The sequence below is a fragment of the Pan paniscus genome, chromosome 21 (genome assembly GCF_029289425.2).
Source record: "Pan paniscus chromosome 21, NHGRI_mPanPan1-v2.0_pri, whole genome shotgun sequence".
Classification (NCBI taxonomy): Eukaryota; Metazoa; Chordata; class Mammalia; order Primates; family Hominidae; genus Pan; species Pan paniscus.
In genome coordinates, this window is record NC_073270.2 from 56,090,440 (window position 1) to 56,108,504 (window position 18,065).

Sequence of the window (18,065 nt, forward strand, 5' to 3'; positions counted from 1 at the left end):
ACCCGTGGCCAGTGTGTCTGAATAGCCTTGTGGCTTGGGGCTTCCATGTGTCTCCCTGGGCGTGGCTGTGGCTGTGACTTTGTGTCTGGCACCGTGTGTCTCTCTGTACCTCTGGACCACGTGTGGCTCTGAGCACCTTTGGTTTGCGTGCCCATGTGTGTCTCAGCCTGTCCCTCTGCCTGTGTCTCCATCTCCCTCGGGGTCTGTCTGTGGAACATCTTGATCCCAAGGGGGCAAGAGAGCCTCTGTTTCGGAGTGCGGGCTGAGTTCCATTCATGGCTGATAGGTGAGGGAGGGGGCTTCAGGCAGAGGGAATGGTGGGTGCCCAAGCTGGGGGGCAGGATGGAGCTGGCAGATCTGCAAGAGCAGCCAGGAGGCTGGGTGGCCGCAGTGAAGTGAGTGGAGGTGAGAGGACACCAGGGGCCACCTGCAGGCCAGAGTCCAAAGTGAGGGGCAGCCATCGGAGGATCTGGATGGGACCACGACATGGTCTGTTTCATGGCAACGCCTTTGGCTGCAGGTGAAAAATGGGTTGTAGGGCAAGCCTGAGAGGTGTTGGGAGTCGCTGTGGCCAGTGTTAGGAAGCAGTTCCACAGCGCCACCTCAAGGAACCCCCACTCCATGGCAGGGGTTGCAACTTCCCCATTTTGCAGAGGTGGAAACTGAGGCCCAGGGAGGAGAAATGCCTCCCAAGGCCGGCAGCCTGGGAGCTGGTCCAACGCTAAAGCCAACCCTCCGCCTCCTCCGTCTTGGCTGCCTGCCCCTCTGCAAGTCGCTCTGCATCTTGAGGCTCTGGTGGCGCCTGTGCTAAAGTCAGAGAACCTGGAGGCCTCGTCAGGAACCAGGACTCTGCAGCCAAATGACTTGGGTTCAAATCCTGCCTCTGTAGCTGTGTGACCTTGGGCAAATCACTTAGCCTCTCTGCACCCCAGTGTCCTCATTGGCCAAATGGGAGTGCTTGGTCATCATTACCTCCAAAGTGCTGTGCCACTAGATCCCACCTGTGACAGCCGCATCTCCTATCCCTGCTTTATTTTTCTCCAAAACACTCATCACCTTCTAGCATACTGCATCTTGTATTTACTTCCGATGACACTGGAGGGTCCGTTCCACGGCATTTTGGGTTTTTTGTTCATGAGTAGTGTCTAGAACAGGGTCCTGCACATAGTTGGTGCTCAGGACTATTTTGTTGCAAGAACCAGGTAATACATGTGACATATGGGAACACAGCCTGGCACGTGGTGGGTGGAATGGAGGTGTCTGCTGTTGTCATTAACTTGGGAGTAGGCACTTGGAAGCAGGACAGCCCAGTCAATCCTGATTAGGAATGGGTGTCCCATCTCCTTTTCTGCACATCCTTCTTGCCTTCAGGACCTGCTCAGCCCACTCTGGGCCAGACGTCTTTTATATTGGTCTCTGAAAATAGGGAGACTCTGGCAGGTGCTATGAGCTGCTGGTTTCAAGCCTTATGAGGGATCAGTGACCCGGTTTCCCCACCTGACCACAGCTGATCCAGAGGCTTCGATGGTCTCTGCTCTCTCAGGACTCTCCTCTGTATATTCCCCTATATATATATTCCCCCTGACCACCCCACTGCCCCAGATCTTCCCAGTCCCTCTGTCGGTAAATACAGTTGGCAGCTCAGGCAAAAATGTCCTGCCAATGGTACGATGAGTCGTTGGTGAATATTTAGGAAGCCCAGTGGGTTTGTCAAGGAAGCAGCTTCCTGAGCATAAATATTTCTAAGAAAGAATGAAAGGAGGGGCCTCGGCCTCAGAGATCAGTGGGTGGCGTGCTGACCTCCCAAGGTCATCATGTCCAGTCCCCTGCTGCCTGGTCATTGCTTCTGGTATCCCATTGGCACCTGGCATCCTGGTTTCCTGAGAAGGGTCAGGAGCTGCAGGGGGAATCCGGGCCCAGGCGGAGAACAACCTGCTCTGTCCTCTCACTTCCTTCCTGCTTTTCTTCCAGACTTCCATCCCTTGCTGGGACATGCTGCAGTTGTCAGCAGCTGTACAGGAGAAGCAGGTTGGGGGCTGACCAGGGTAGCCATGGCTTCCTTGAGGACCCACTGTGGTGTGGGGGCTTTGCTCAGCGTAACTGGATAAACTTGGTATCGGCCCTCCGCTCCTGCAGCTGCCAAGGTTCAGGCCTCTTCTCCCATTCCTCTCTCCACCCCACATTTATTGAGCACCTACTATGTGCCCAGCCCTTGGAGACAATGAAAAGACCTCTGCCCTACCTTTGCCCTGGTTCTGATGCCCAGTATCTGTCCTGGGACAGTTGTGACAGCTGCTGAATTGTCCCTTTCAGTCTCTCCCTGTCCCAGCCCTTCCCCTTCCACAACGGCTGAGTTCATCTTCAGAAAGTGCAACTCCAGATCTTGCTTCTGCTCTGCTCTAAAACCATCAATGGCTCCCCGCTGCGACCTGGAGAAAGTCCAAAAGCCCCGGCTGGGTGAGCCTGGTCCTGCTCCATCTACCCCAACTGCCCTCTGCAGCTTCGTTCCCCACGTCGCCAGCCACGAGGATGACCCCTAGTTTTTCAAACACACCTGGCCCCTCCCACCTCCTTACCCTTGCTCAAGCCATTCCTGCCAGCCCAGTGCCCTTTCTCAGCCCACCTCTCGTGTCTGTAGCCTTTTGTTTGTTTCTTTCTTTCAGGACACATCACACAGTGCTTTGAATTGCACTTATTTATATCTTCTTTTCCTCCCAGAGGGCAGGAAGTTGCCAGATTCATTTCTGGGCTTGGCGCCAGGCTCAAAGTAGGTCCTTGTTAGATTCGCTGGCTGAGCTGGTGAGGATGCTGTATTTGCGCGGGTCTGGGGCCACCCAGCACATGTGTCCCTTCTTCTGGAGACCACATTGAGTTTCCCCTGTGGTGCCTCCACCCTCTTGGTCTTGTGAATTAGGGGAGTTGACCCCATCCATCCTCAGGGCTGCGGGCCTGGCCAGTCAGGCCCCTGGCCACATGGATTGGTTCAGGGGTAAGCACACGATCCAATGAGGGCCAAGAAATTAAACCGGCGACTTTGGAATGGGAAAGACGTTGCCGCCTTCAGGTGGCTGAGCTCGTTGTAGGATGTCAGCCTGGAGCAGCTGAGGCCACTGTGCCACCCTGAGAAAGAGAGACCGCCTGAGAATGCCAGTGACATGGGGCAAAGCAGAGCCAAGAGGCGCAGACAGCCCCCAGACGAAAATCGTCATCGGTGCTCCTGGATCCAGCTGTATCTGAAGCAGACATGGCTCTCTCATTCTCCCTTTTTAAAACCCACCTTGGGTTGGGTTTCCATTGCCTGCAGCTACAAGAAATCCTGACAAATAGCTGAGCCTTCTGAATATACATCTCATCACCTTACTGTCCGCACTGCCATGACCCCATGCGAAATTCTCTCATGAGGAACACCTTTGAATATCCAAAGCTGGGGGAGGCGTCTCTTCCTCCACCGAGCTTAGGTGCTAGTTTCTTTTCTCACTTATGGGCAATACGAGCAATGATCACTGGTTCTGGTTGCCTCAAGCTCCTTTTGGAATAGGGAAAAGAGCAAGTAGAATAAACTAAAGGACTAAAATGGGCTCGAGTTCCCAGGGGCTAAGGCTGGGCCCTCAGCCCCACTACTGTTCAGCATGGACAGGCACACAGCAGATGCTTCTCGGCCATTCACTGCTTGACAGTGCAAGGCAAGCTTTCTCAACCTGGGCCCTTGGGCATTCTGGACTGGCTGCTTCTCTGTGAAATACGCCAGGTTTGGTTAGGAGCGAGTTGCCCAGTCTGTGTTCTACTGACATTTAGTGCCAAATAACTCCTGGTTGGGGGCTGTCCCATGCATTGCAGGACTTGTTTAGCAGTGTCCCTGGCCTCACTACCTGCTAGATGCCAGTAGCACCTCCTTCCCTGAGCTGTGACAGCCACACATATCTCCAGATGTTGCCAAACATTCCTTGCAGGGCAAAATCACCCCCTGGTTGAGAATATCTGCTGTAAGCAAAGTGTGTCTCACAGGACCTGGCACATAGCAAGTGCTCAATAAATATCAGCAAAGATGGTTCGGTGGCGATGATGCTAAAGATGATCACTGAGGAAATGTGGGGCCTCAGTGAGATCCAGATTTGGCTGACTTAAGTGGGAAGGAAATTTATTAGAGGAACATGAGCGAGCTTACAGAATTTATGAGAAAGCGGAAGAGTCAGTTCAAAACAACCCAGAAACGGAGGCAGTTCAGTAGGTCCCGACAGCAAGAAGCAGATATGCTGATAGCGGCAATGAGCTATTCCCGTTTCAGCCATCCCCCCACTTCCTCCTTCCTAACAGAACCTATTTTGCTCATTTTGCACAAGAACTCCCTGCCCCCACCCCTCCCATGGGCTCCAGGAAGATGGGCCTCAGCCAAGCCTCAGGGGACTGATTCCCGTTGCTCTAAGTCAGCCGCAGTGTCCCCCACCCCAACAAGGCCAGTGATTGATTTAGGCTGGACATGGAATGTGATTTTAGCCAATGAGATGTGTTGAGAAATTTGTTAGAGGCTTCTGGGAAAGGTTTCCTTGCTCTTCGAGATAGAGGCTTATTTCACTTTGTATAATCCAGGTTTTCTTCTTTTTGAAGGCTGAATAATATTCTTTTTTTTTTTTTTTTTTTTTTGAGACAGTTTCGCTCTTGTTGCCCAGGCTGGAGTGCAATGGCGTGATCTTGGCTCACTGCAACCTCTACCTCCCGGGTTCAAGCAGGCCCCATATGTGTGGCCTGTGCAGAGAGAGACTGGCAGCCTGGAGGGGTGAGACCTGGGTGGAAATGAAGAATTCAACCAAAACAAGTAAAGAAACTGCCAGAAGCTTGAGCCCCTGAGAAGCTCCCGATGTCTGGGGGTAATCCCAGGATCTCCATCTTTTTTTTTTTTTTGAGACGGAGCTTCGCTCTTGTTGCCCAGGCTAGAGTGCAATGGCACGATCTCGGCTCACTGCAACCTCTGCCTCCCGGGTTCAAGCAATTCTCCTGTCTCAGCCTCCTGAGTAGCTGGGACTACAGGCGTCTGCCACCACACCCAGCTAATTTTTGTATTTTTAGTGGAGACGAGGTTTCACCGTGTTGGACAGGCTGGTCTCAAACTCCTGACCTCAAATGATCCACCCGCCTCAGCCTCCCAAAGTGCTGGGATTACAGGCGTGAGCCACCACACCCGGCCGGATCTCCATCTTTTAAAAAACATGACTTTCTTCTCTGGGCAGGTGGGAGGCTGAGGGACACCTCAGCGTTAAGCCAAAAACAGCCGAGGCAGCATTCATGCCTCCTCCTTCCAAAGGCCCCCATGTCTCCAGGGCTTGGGAGCCTCCAGCTCTAGGCTGCGGGGATCCCCTCTGCCATTCAGGCCCAGCCCCTCTACACTGGGCCCTGAGCATGTACCTGGCTCCCCCAGTGTACCCGAGGGCCTTACTGTCACCGGATGGATTGAGCAACTCAACCGAGTGTGCATTTTCCAGCTCAGGCTAACCACCATTCAGTCACTTCCCCTCACGTTCATAGACCAGTTGGTTCCTTGTCATTTCTCAGGGGACACCATGACCCTTCTTGTGAACTCTCCATGATGCAGGCAAGAATCTGAGTCACCCAGAGTTAGCAACCTGATTCACCTTTGTCCCCCAAACCCCTGGCCTGGCTCTCAGATGAAAACAAATAATAATAATAATAATAATGAATATAGCCACTAATTCCTACAGTGTCCTGAGAGCTTTACAGGTACCTGCACTGACTTTCAGGTAGGTACATGCTTGTCCCCATTTTCTAGATGAGGAGACTGAGTCCCAGAGAAGGTGAATAACTTGCTTATAAGGGAAGAAGGAGTCATGATCTGAAGCTAAGCAATAGGGTGGATACATTCAAGCATGTTTGGTTAGACATTTAGCAAAACACCTTTGCTGAAAAAAAAGTTTTGAAAAAAAGTTATGAAAAAAAGGATTGGAAACTCTATTTTTAAATGTATCACCAGCTTGGGAGGCCAAGGTGGGCGGATCACCTGAGGTCAGGAATTCGAGACCAGCCTGGCCAACATGGTGAAACCCCGTCTCTACTAAAAATACAAAAAAAAAAAAAAAAAAAAAAGTTAGCCAGGCGTGGTGGCAGACACCTGTAATCCCAGGTACTCGAGAGGCTGAAGCAGGAGAATCACTTGTACCCAGGAGATGGAGGTTGCGGTGAGCTGAGATCACACCATTGCACTCCAGCCTGGGCAAGAAGAGTGAAACTCCGTCTCAAAAAAATAAAAATAAAAATAAATAAATGTATCACCAGCTCCATCCATTCATCAGACACATATTTCCGTAGTAGATACCTTGTGCCTGGAAGCTTCTTCTTACAAAGGACATGGGAGTGAACAAACAGGTAAGGTCCCCTCCCCCCTGGAACTTGTAGTCCAGTGAACACAATCAATCCTTTTAGGACTTGAACATTTGAAATTGAGACTTCCCTGTACCTATAATTATCAGAACTGTATGAGATCCTGAGGTGGAAAGATGGTGACTTCTGTGGGCTTTTTTGCTCAAACACAATTCTTTTAAGAAAGAGACCTTCATCTCGGGCTGCCCACCGCAGTGTGAGGATGTGAGAAAGACCCAGGGACCTCACAGACCATGTGATGTCACAGAAGGCACAGGACTGCCAGGTGCAGTGGCTCACACTGTAATCCCAGCACTTTGGGAGGCAAACATGGGGGGTCGCTTGAGGTCAGGAGTTCAAGACCAGCCTGAGCAACACAGCAAGACTCTGTCTCTGCGAAAAACCAAAAGCCAAAAACCACAGGGCTGGGAGGTCAGACCAGCTGCCTGGAATCCCAGCCCAGACCCTCACCAGCATGTGACCCAGGACGGGCCACGTGCTGTCTCCTCAGGAAGCCTCAATTTTCTCATCTGGAGACAGGGACAATGAATCCCTTCCAGGATCACTGTGAAAAGACAGGTTGAGCATCTCTAATTCGCAAATCTGAAATCCGAAATGCTCCCAAATCTGAAACTTTCTGAGTGCGGACCTGATGCTGTAAGTGAAAGCCCGCGGTTTTCTGTTGTCGCTGTTGTTTCACGGCTGAGCCCCCTATCTGCTGATATCGCTGTTCTGCTTGGTCGCCCTGAACTCCTTATTTTCCCACTGTATTAATGCTATGTCATACTTTTTACCATGGAGTACTTATGTGTGAGTAAGTGTGAGACAATGATTGCTTATTGATAGCATATAAATTCAGAGTCAGGAATAAGGGTGATGCCAAACAACCACAGATTGTCCACGTGGGTAACCGAGATAGGTGTGGGACGCCTTTCTTTCTGTTGCTGCAATGCACACAAAATTTGTTTCATGCACAAAATTATTGAAAATTATGTACAATTGCATTCAGGCTGTGTGTATAAGGTTTGTATGAAACATAAGTAAATGTCATGTTCAGATTTGGGTCCCATCCCTAAGATATCTCATTGTGTATATGCAAATATTCCAAAATTTGGAAAATATAAAAATCCAAAAGACTTCTGGTCCTAAGCATTTTGGATAAGGGATCCCTTAGCCGGTACCCTGTGTCAATGTGGGATATACTGTGTAGGAAAATGAATTCGTGGTTCAACCCCCAGTCGGCCTGAGGGAAAGTCGATTCCAGAAAGGCCAAGTGATGAAAGTTCTTCATCTTTGTGGACCTCATCTAGGCTCAAACACATGTTACAGACCTCAATGTCAAAGGAGCCCTGAAGTCCCTTCAACAAGGGTTGGCTGGGTGAGGACTGTGGCGGCCTGGAGGGTGGCTGCGACTCAGCCTCCACGGGGAACGCATCCCAGTCATGCCAAAAAGCCATCTTCCTCAAGAGAAGCCAGAGATCCAGATTTTGATAGAAACTCTTCCAATTTTTAGGCCAGGCACAGTGGCTCACACCTGCCAGCACTTTGGGAGGCTAAGGCAGGCAGATCACCTGAGGTCAGGAGTTCAAGACCAGCCTAGCCAACATGGTGAAACCCTGTCTCTACTAAAAATACAAAAAAAAAAAAAAAAAAATTAGCCAGGTGTGGTGGCCTGTGATCCCAGCTATTCGGGAGGCTGAGGCAGGGGAATCCCTTGAATCCAGGAGGCAGAGGTTGCAGTGAGCTGAGATCATGCCACTGCACTCCTGCCTGGACAACAGAGAGAGACTGAGTCTCAAAAAAATAAAAATAAAAAAATAAGAAACTCTCCCAGTTTTTAAACGTTTGCCACTAATGACGGCAAAGCATTGGCCTGCCACCTTGCACCTTCTGGGATGGCAAATGATCAAAAACACAGACGCTAGCAAATGTTGGTGGGGGTGTGAGCAACTAGAACTCTCATATCTTGCTGGCGGGATTGTAAAGAGGTACAGCCGATTTGGAAAACAGTCCAGCAGTTCCCCAAAAGTGTAGATTCCACTTCTAGGTATATACCCAAGAGATACAGAAGTATATGTCCGTGCAAAAACTTACACACAAATGTTCACAGCAGCACAATTCATTACAGCTGCACAGTGAAAACAGCCCCAGCGGCCATCACTGGATGAATGGGTGAACCCCATGTGGTGGGTCCATACAATGGAATATTGGTTGGCAGTAAAAATAATGAACGACAAATTCATGCTACAGTGTGAATGAACCTCGAAAACGTGATGCTGAGTGAAAGAAGCCAGACACAAAAGGCCACATAGGGCACGATTCCATTCCTAGGAAATGCCCAGAAGTGGCAGATCTGTAGAAACAGCAAGTAGATTGGTGGTTTGGGGAGGCTGGGATGAGGGCATATGGGGAGTAGGCATGGGATACGGGGCGTTTTGGGGAGGTGATGAAAATGTTCTAAAATTGATTGTGGTGATGGTTGCACAACTCTGTGAATGTACTTAAAACCATTGAATTGTACATTTTTACAGCGCGAATTTTATGGTAGGTGAATTATATTTTGATAGAGCTGTTAAAATACAAAAGTGCTGGCCTAACAGAGCCCCTTGGTGGGTTAGAGTCAACCACTAGCCACGCTTTTTCCATTCCTTGATTCCAGAGGTTATCCTCAGTTATCCGGAAACTTCAGCCACCTGGAACACCGGTTCCTGCACATGAGGCGGGACTGTCCCAGAAGGCAGAATTTCCCCATGGGGCCCAGCAGTGACAGAGAAACACCCTGGAATGGGAGGTGAGGGGTGTTGCTGCTGACACTTGCCTTTTTGCTTTTTTGTAAAAATCAGCCATTAAATGTAGGCAGAGAAAGGCTCTGTAGGTAACTTCTAGCCCCAGACAAGAAGGAAGTGGAGTGGGTGAGCTGGTGGGAAAACAGTGGTGGGCAGAGGCCAGGTGAGGCCGTGCAGATCCTGGGTGGCCTGAGAGGAGGTTCAGCAGGACAAGCGCTGACCTGAACGCTGGCTGGTTTTGCCCCTTCGCCCATCAGCCAGTGGCTTAGCAGCTACTGCATGTCAGGCACTGTGCTGGGTGGTGGGAGAATGTCACATGGGAGCGTCCTAGGAACATCCACACAGGGGAAGGAGCTGGAGAGAATCCGGGAAGGCCTCTTTGGGGAGGTGACATTTCAGCTGAGACTTGAATGAAGTGACATCCGGGGCAGGGGATCTGCGTGGGGGACAGGAACTGCAAGTGCACAGGCTGTAGCATGCCTGGCCCCAGAGAAAGAGGCTGCGCAGCTGCAGCCGAGGGGAAGAGGGAGACAGGGTCGGTTAGGAGGTCAGGGAAGCCACGAGGGAGGTCCCAAACCAGGCAGGGCCTTGCGGGCTGTTGTAAGGACTTTGACTTTGCTCTAAAAGAGCTGGGAGCCATGGAAAGCTCTGAGCAGAGAGTCCTGACCTGACCTCGGTTCTAATAGTATCCCTCCAGCCCAAGGGGAGAATGGGTTGGGGTAGGGGCGGAGCAGGGAGGCCAGGTGACTACGGGAGGCCAGGGGACTGCAGGAGGCCAGAGGGGAGCAGGGAACAATGGCTGGTCCAGGGTGGTGCAGGCTGAGGCTGGAGAAGATAGTCATTGTTTTCTCTCACTCCACAATGTACCTGCTGTGCAGAGATACAGGGCAGGTGAAACCGGAGATTCCACACATATATTAGACACACACATGCACACACACACATACACTCTCATATATGTCCTATGTAGATATGGATCCTATGCACATATTTCACACACACTCATATATGTCCACATAGATGTAGATTCTATATGTATATTGTACACACACATATATATTCTGCCTTCATATAGGTTCTACACATATATTACACACATATATATTTTGCATACATATAGATTTGACACATATATTAGACACACATTCGATATTCATATAGATTACCTATAGAATACCTACTTATTTGCCTTCTATTTGTATGTGTGGATTCGAGACATATTATACACACACATATAGACTGCATACATAGAGATTTGACACATGTACTATACACACACACTCATAGACTCTACATACACATAGATTTGTCACACATATTATAAACCAAGTTGACCCTGAGTTCTGGCAGCCAGGGTCTGTGAACTTGGCTCTTGGAAGGGGCTCAGCTCTGGAGTTAGGGAGTGCAGGATCTGCTGCTTAGAGCTGTGGGATTCAGGCTTTGCTTCTCTGAACCTCATTTTCCTCATCTTTAAAATGGGATGACAATACCTGCCTTGCAGGGTTGTTGGGAAGTCTTGGGGTGAGATCACCATTTATGCAAAGCAGCTGATCTGCTCGGGAAGACTATTTAATAGCAGTCATCACACTAATAATGAGGTGTGTTTTGGGGCCAAGCAAACCCCACGGAGCACCTTCCTGGAACACAGGTGTGCACCACGCCTACACGCCCTCTCTCCTGCTCAGCGAGAATGGGAAAAGGAGTAGGCCTGGGGCCTCTGTTTGGGAAGGATGGACCAAGAACTCCAATGGAAACCTGTGAGTCAGCAACAGGCATAAAACAGTTAATGGGTGCGCCGCTTCAGCTACAGTAATGATGGGGAGATGGAAGCCTAGATAATGTCCAGAAGGCAGGTGGATTAGTCAGGGCTGTCTCAGTTGCAAGGAACAAAAATCCAACTAAAACCAGTTTAGGTGAAAGATAATTTATTGGGTCCCATAAAAAAATTCCAGGGAGGCTTGCTTCAGGCATAGCTAGATCCAGGTGTTTGAATGATATTGTTTTCCACATCTCTCTGGAAGACTGAGTTAATCAATATATATGAAGCACTAACTAACACACCTAATGCTCAGTAAATACTAGCTGTCATTTTATTACTACAACTGCTGCTGCTACTGCCACTGTGACTATGACTCCCACTGATACTAATATGACCCTATCAGCCCAGCGACCCAGAGGGAAACTCCAGCACTCTTTCTCAACCATTCCTATCAAAGCCCCCAGGCTGGCTCTCACTGGCTGTGACTGGATCATGTGGCCATCTCTCACCCTGCCCCGTGGCCCATGGCCAGGTCCTCAGTCACAACGACATCCTTGAAGCTGGGGGTGGGTCAGCTTTGCTCAAACTCCATGGACTGAGAGTGATAGAGCGAGACTCCTTAATGGAATCTCAGAAAGACAGAGAGTGGAGACTGGCCAGGTCCAGCCATCCTTCATGTGGGCCCTGGCGGGGCCATCTCTGCTGCCTGCCTGTCCCCCACATGGAGGTTGGCTATGCCTGTCCAGTCATCCTCTTACATGCTAGGTAGTCTCCCATCCTTCCCATCACTTGGGAGTCCTGAGGCCTAGAATTTTCCACAATGTTACTTTCATTGCACAAGAGGCCTCTGGAGTTGAACGGACTTAGGTTTGATACTCAGTTTCATTGCTTAGTTAGCTTCACCTCCCTGTGCCTCAGTTTCCCCCATTTGTGAAATGTGGATAATGATTCTCACCTCCTTAATTCAGCAGATATTTTATGGAACACTATTTCTGGTACTTAGTGGATACCACCTGCTTTAACACTTTCATTTTGACTCGCAACAACCCTGAGAGTTCAATATAACCATCCATTTTTACACATGAGGAAGCTGAGGCACAGAGAGGCACAGTCACTTGTCCAAGGTCCCCTACCAAGAAGGAGAGGCAGAGCTGGGATTTGAACCCAGGGGTGATCAAGCTCAATGGCTGTCCATGTTGCCGGTGCTTCACCTGAGGAGGCTGGCAAGGTGTATCCTCTTTCACCTGCCTCAGTTTTCCTCATCTGTGCAATGGCCTCATGGCTTTGGAGCAAACAGAATGACAGATAAAAGGGACAAATGACACAGGGCTCTCCATTTGTTTAAGAAGTACTTATTGAGAACCTACTGTGTGCAGGGCACCAAGCCAGGCTGTGGAGAAAACAGAAGCAGGTGACAGGATGGGAGAGGTTCGAGAAGCCGCTAGTAGAAGGCAGTTGAGCTGTGACCTGGGGCAGGTGGATGGGCCTCTCTGGGAAGATCTGGGTGTGGGAAGCGCCTGCCAGGCAGGGGGCACCTCAAGTGCAAAGGCCCTGAGGTGTGGACAGGTGAGACAAGACCAGGACAAGCCCCGCTGTTGCCGTTTTCTGGAAACCAAGGCACAAAGAGAGGAGGGGACGGAGCCAAGGCCACGCAGCTGGCAGAGGTGGAGCTGGGATGTTAGGGGAGGAACAGAGGTCACGACCTCTGCAAGCTTCATCCCCCACCCCTCACCCCTAGCCAGAATCTTCCAGAGGGGTGGCCTCCCCTTCCTGAGCCACCCCAGCTGTTGCGGAGGCTGCTGCTGTCCTGGTTCCCTTGTTTAATTACAAACAACATTTTTCGCCCTCACTTAATTATGCAACAGACGCCCGTGGATCTGCCACCATCTGGCCCCACTTTCTGGCTTGAGACGATGAGTCGCAGTGACTTCGAGGGCTGAGAGGGGAGCAAGCGGGAGGCACCTCGGCCAGGAGGGCACCGAGCTTGTCATGGCCTCAGCTCTGTGATGTACCTGGCCACATCTCTGAGTCCTCATCTGCAGAATTGGGACAATTGAGGGCTGGCGCAAGGGTCTGTGAGACAAGAGCTGCTTGGCAAAGAGGAGCCCTCAGCCCTAAAGGGGGCCTCGAGGGGCCAGGATGCCATCCCCGGGAGGCAGACTTAGCCCCTCCTGTGTCTCAAAAGTAGGGTAGAGAGGGTTCAATTCCACCTTCCGGCAACCTGCGTGGGCAGCAGGGTTCCCATTCCGCAGATGGGAAGAATGAGGCTCCAAGAGGCTCAGGGACTTGCCTGAGGCCCTGGCATCTGAGTGTGGGAGCGGGTTCATGGCTCCAAAGTCCTCCATTTCCACGTGAGTGTCTTGCAAACTGCAATTTTTCTTGGGCTGTCAGTTATGAGGGGAACAGCCCTCCCCTGGTTTATCCCCCGGGAGCTTGGTGTGGGGCTCTGTGTGTGGCCCTATGTCAGCTATGATGTCCTGGTTGATTTGAAGCCAAAACTGGCCCTTCCAGCTGGGGAGGGGAGCAAATGTGAATTATTTTCAATGCCCTAATTAATAATAATAGTAATATTCACTGACAATTACTAAATACTGACTATGCACCAGGTACTTTCCATGAATTATCTCATTTTCAAATGATCACCAGCCTTCTGAGGGAGGCGCTGCTGTGCCCACCCCACCGGTGAGGAGCCCAAGGCACTGAACACAGGGTTGCGGAGGTAGGATTCGAACCCAGGCCCTGCAGACAGCAGAGACTGGCGCTGCTGAGAGTCGACTGTGGAACACGGGGCTTTTTCTGGCTCCGTCCTCTTCTGGCCTTTCTTTAAGAGGCAGCACCAGCAGCTGGATTCCACTTTGAGTTGCAGTGTGTCCTGGGGTTGGAACTCTGGGAAAATCCCAACAGCAAGCATCCCGGGCTGCCTCCTGCAGGTGCATGGGTTGAAGACATCTATGCAGAGGCTGGACTTGTCCAGGAAGGGGTGGGAGGCACAGATATCAGGGCCTTCGGCCCCCCAGGAGCCATGAGGTGCAAAGAGATGCCTGCAAGGCCCCTTGCCTAGGCTGCCTCGCCAGCTAGAAGCTTCTGAGCCACTCTCCAGTCCTCTGCCTATCATTCCCATCAAACTCATGAGCTGGGCCTGGCGGACACACCCCCTCAACACCTCGCTCCAGCTCCTGGCCTGACCTGGCCCCAGCCTCGCCTCCTCCTCATCTCCCTGCACTGCCCTCACCCCTAGGATCCATTCTCCACACAGGATTAGGGGGAGCCTGCTAGGACCCAAGGCTGACAGTGCCCCTCCCCTGGTGAAACACTTTTGAGGGCTCCCCACTGCTCTTGGACTAACCCCCTAAGTCTTGTTGCAGCCTCCGCGGCCTTGCATGGTGTCTCCCAGTAATCTCTGCACTTGCCGGGCTCCCCTCTGTCTCCAGAACCTACTCAGACAGTTTCCACCTCAGGACCTTTGCATTCTCTGTGCCCTTTGCCTCGACTTCTCTGACACTGGATCATACAGCCGTATCATCCTAGTCTACACTGTGGCCAGAGGAAGCTTCCTGAACCCTGCATCTCAGCAGGTCCTCTGCTGCCTAAGTCCTCTCTTGGGCTGAACACCCCATCCCCAAATCCAAAGCCCTGGATGGGGCTGAGGCTGCCTGCACCCCCTCCAGCCTCCTCTCCTGAGCTTCTTTTAGTGCCCCCAAAGGTCTGCCTTTGTGCCAGGGTTTCTCAGCCTCGGGCTGGACCATTCTCCGTTGCGGGGCTGTCCTGTGCTCTGAAGGACACTAAGCAGCATCCAAAGCCTTGGTCCACTGGATGCCAGCAGCACCTTCCCCAGTTGTGAAAACTAACATCTCCAGACAGCACCAAATGTTCCCGCGGAGAACAAAATCACCGCAGTCGGGACCCCCTGGGCCAGGCTTTTGTCCCTGCTGCGCTCTCTTTTGGGGACACTCCCCACCAGCCCTCTGCACCCACCCTGCTCAGCCCTCTGTGTATTTCACAACCCTTAGATGCCACCTGCGAGGAACCTTCCCAGCCCAGCCAGGTCAGGAGGCTTCTGGGTGCTCCCACAATGCCTTATACTCATCATCGGAGACCTGATGATGCCATCTTGTAATTGTCAGGGGGCATGTTGGTCCACCCCTCACCCCGCCCCTGGGGATGTCAGCTCCACAAGGGAGGGCTCTATGTCTGCTCTGTCCTCCACCGCGTGACACGCACAAGCACCGAGCACAGGGCCTGGCACGAAGGGGATGCTCAGTTCACATTTCACCATCTCTCCACCTGTCTCTGCCTCTGTCCTCATTCATCACAAACACACCCCAAGTCCACACATGTGTGGGTGCCACGAGTGCTGAAAAGAATCAGACGTGGTTCCTGCCCTCAGCCCACTCACACTCTAGCGGGCAACACAACACAGTAGGGGAGCCACAGGGGACCTGGCAGCTCCAAAGAGGCATCTGATCCAAACTATGGGGAAGAAGGGGGGGTCAAGATGGGCTTCCTGGGGGAGGTGACGTCTGGATGACTGAAAGGATGAAAAGGAGGATCAGCAAAAATAGTGCCAGGATACGGGGTACCCAACATAGTGAATGTCCTAAATGCCACTGAATTGTTCACTTTAAAATGTTTAATCGCATGTCACATGAATTTCACCTCAATTATTACAAATGCAAAAATAGTGCAGACAGAGGGACTAGAATGTGTAAATGTCTGGTGGACAGAAACTGAAGGTCATTTCACTGGAGCTGCAGGTCAAAGGAGCAGATATTGGAAGTGGTGATGAGACAGGAGAGCTGGCCAGGGGCCCTGTGGCCACAGAGAGGAGTCTGGGCTTTTTCTTGAGTGAGTGGGAGTCACAGAAGGTCGTAGGCAGAGGAAGGAATGTGGAGAAGAGAGTGGGTGAGGCTGGAAGCAGGAGGAGCAGAGAAGGGGTGATGGCCACAGTCCATGGGTGAGAGGGAGGAGCCTGGCCCAGGGCTTGGCCAGGGAGGTGAGGAGATGTGGTTGGATATAGGAGATATTTAGGGCGTAAACCCCACAGTTACGATGGTGTAGATGTGGAAGGTGAGAGGGGAGCATCACGGACGACGTCCGTGTCACCTCAGTCAGGAACCCATCCAGGACCTGCCCCCATGTCCCCCAAGAGCCTTCTATGCGGGGGCACCACTTCCAATATCTGCTCCTTTGACCTGCAGCTCCAGTGAAATGACCTTCAGTTTCTGTCCACCAGACATTTACACATTCTAGTCCCTCTATCTGCACTATTTTTTTATTTGTAATAATTGAGGTGAAATTCATGTGACATGCGATTAAACATTTTAAAGTGAACAACTCAGTGGCATTTAGGACATTCACTACGTTGGGTACCCCGTATCCTGGCACTATTTTTGCTGATCCTCCTTTTCATCCTTTCAGGGACCCAGCTCTGTGCCTCCCTCCTCAGGGGCTCTGCCTCCCCCAAGGCTCTGTAAGGGGTGGTCTTGGCACTCCCATGACCTTCTGTGTGACCTCTGGCTAATCTCTTGGCCTCTCTGGGCCTGTTTCTGGGGCATCTTTGTCTACTCTTCCGGGAGGAGTGAGAGGCACAGGAAACCACCGCCCAGGCAGAGGACCTTGAAGAACCTGTCCTGCAGGGTGAGGCCCTCACCCGCCCCTCCTGGGGTACTCAGCAGGTGAGGGGGCAGCCTGGGCAAGAGACCCAGCTCCACCACGCCCTGCACGGCTGACTGGCCTCTGCTCACCTGAGGGACGCTGGGGTCCAATCCTCCAACCCCAGGGGCTGTGCCCCCAGGCCCAGTCTGGGATTCTGAGCCTCACACTCTGGCCAGGCCTGGGGGATGAACACCCTCCCTCAGCAGCCTGGGGTCAAGGGCATGAGGGCTGGAGCCAGGGCCTTGGGGCAAATCCCAGCTCTGCCCCTTCCTGCTGAGCTGCCTTACGCAAGTGACTCAACCTCTCTGATGCTCAAAGAAAGAGATCTGTCATGGAGGCTACATCCCACACAAGTGGGGCTTTTCCACACGAGGTGGGTATGAGTCCCGGTTCACACACTGGCACTGTGGAGTTTCTTCGTGTTTTCACAAATGGAACTGATTTTCCATCTTGTGTCGTGGTTATGCCAGGCTGGAGGAGGATTCATCTGACGGTGATTCCCACCCTCGCCACCACCCCACTCCACTTTTCCTGGGAAGGCTCTGGGTCCCCTGGCCTTTCATGAGGCCAAGGTGTTGGGGATAGGAATGAGGACAGAGGCACTGGTGTTGGGTGTCGTCTTCCCACCAGGCATTGCCTGACACAGGCTGGCCCCCACCTGAGGCCCTGCGTGGATCTGTGCCTGCCCCTTCTCCATTGCCCCTGGTCCTGGGGGTCATTTGGCTGCTTCCTGGCTACTTCAAGGGCTGGTTGGAGGCTGCCTTTCCAGAATCCTGGAAAAGCTGCTTCTACCTGAGGTTCTGGGCCTCACTGGGCTCAGCCCCAGGCTGGGGGCCACCCCTGACACCCCGTCTCTGTACCTATCCTGCGACCCTGGCTCTGGTTCTGGGTAGGGGAACCTTGTTCTCGGCAAGACGTGAGTTCTTCCTGCTCTTCTCAACTTTTGAAACTCAAGAGCCAGGAAGCCTCCTGGGATCCCCGTACTTGGTGTCCCAGCCCTTCCCGGAGGCACTGAGTACAGACTTACAGTGGGGAAGGGGGGAAGGGAGAAAGGAAGAGAGCAGGGGCCAAGCAGGGTGCAGGGCAGGGAAGACAGGCGCTGAGAACAGACTTACAGCGGGGAAGGGCGGAAGGGAGAAAGGAAGAGAGCAGGGGCCTAGGTGGGTGCAGGGCAGGGAAGAGAGGCCAGTTCTGCAGCCTCCCCAGACAGTGGCCCTCGGGATCCCTTTATATTTTAAAAAACTGCTGAGAACCCCAAGGAGCTCTTGCTTGTGTGGATTCTATCAGTCGATACTCATGTTAGAAATGAAAACTAAGAAATATATAACATATTTATTTATTCACTCAAATGTAATAATAAATCCATTACATGAACATAACATTTTTATAATAAATACCTATGCATTTTAAAATGGACAAATTTAATGAGAAAAGTGGCATTTGTGGGGTTGTGGATATTTCTGCATCTCTCTGTAACAGCTGGCCTCTGGGGGACA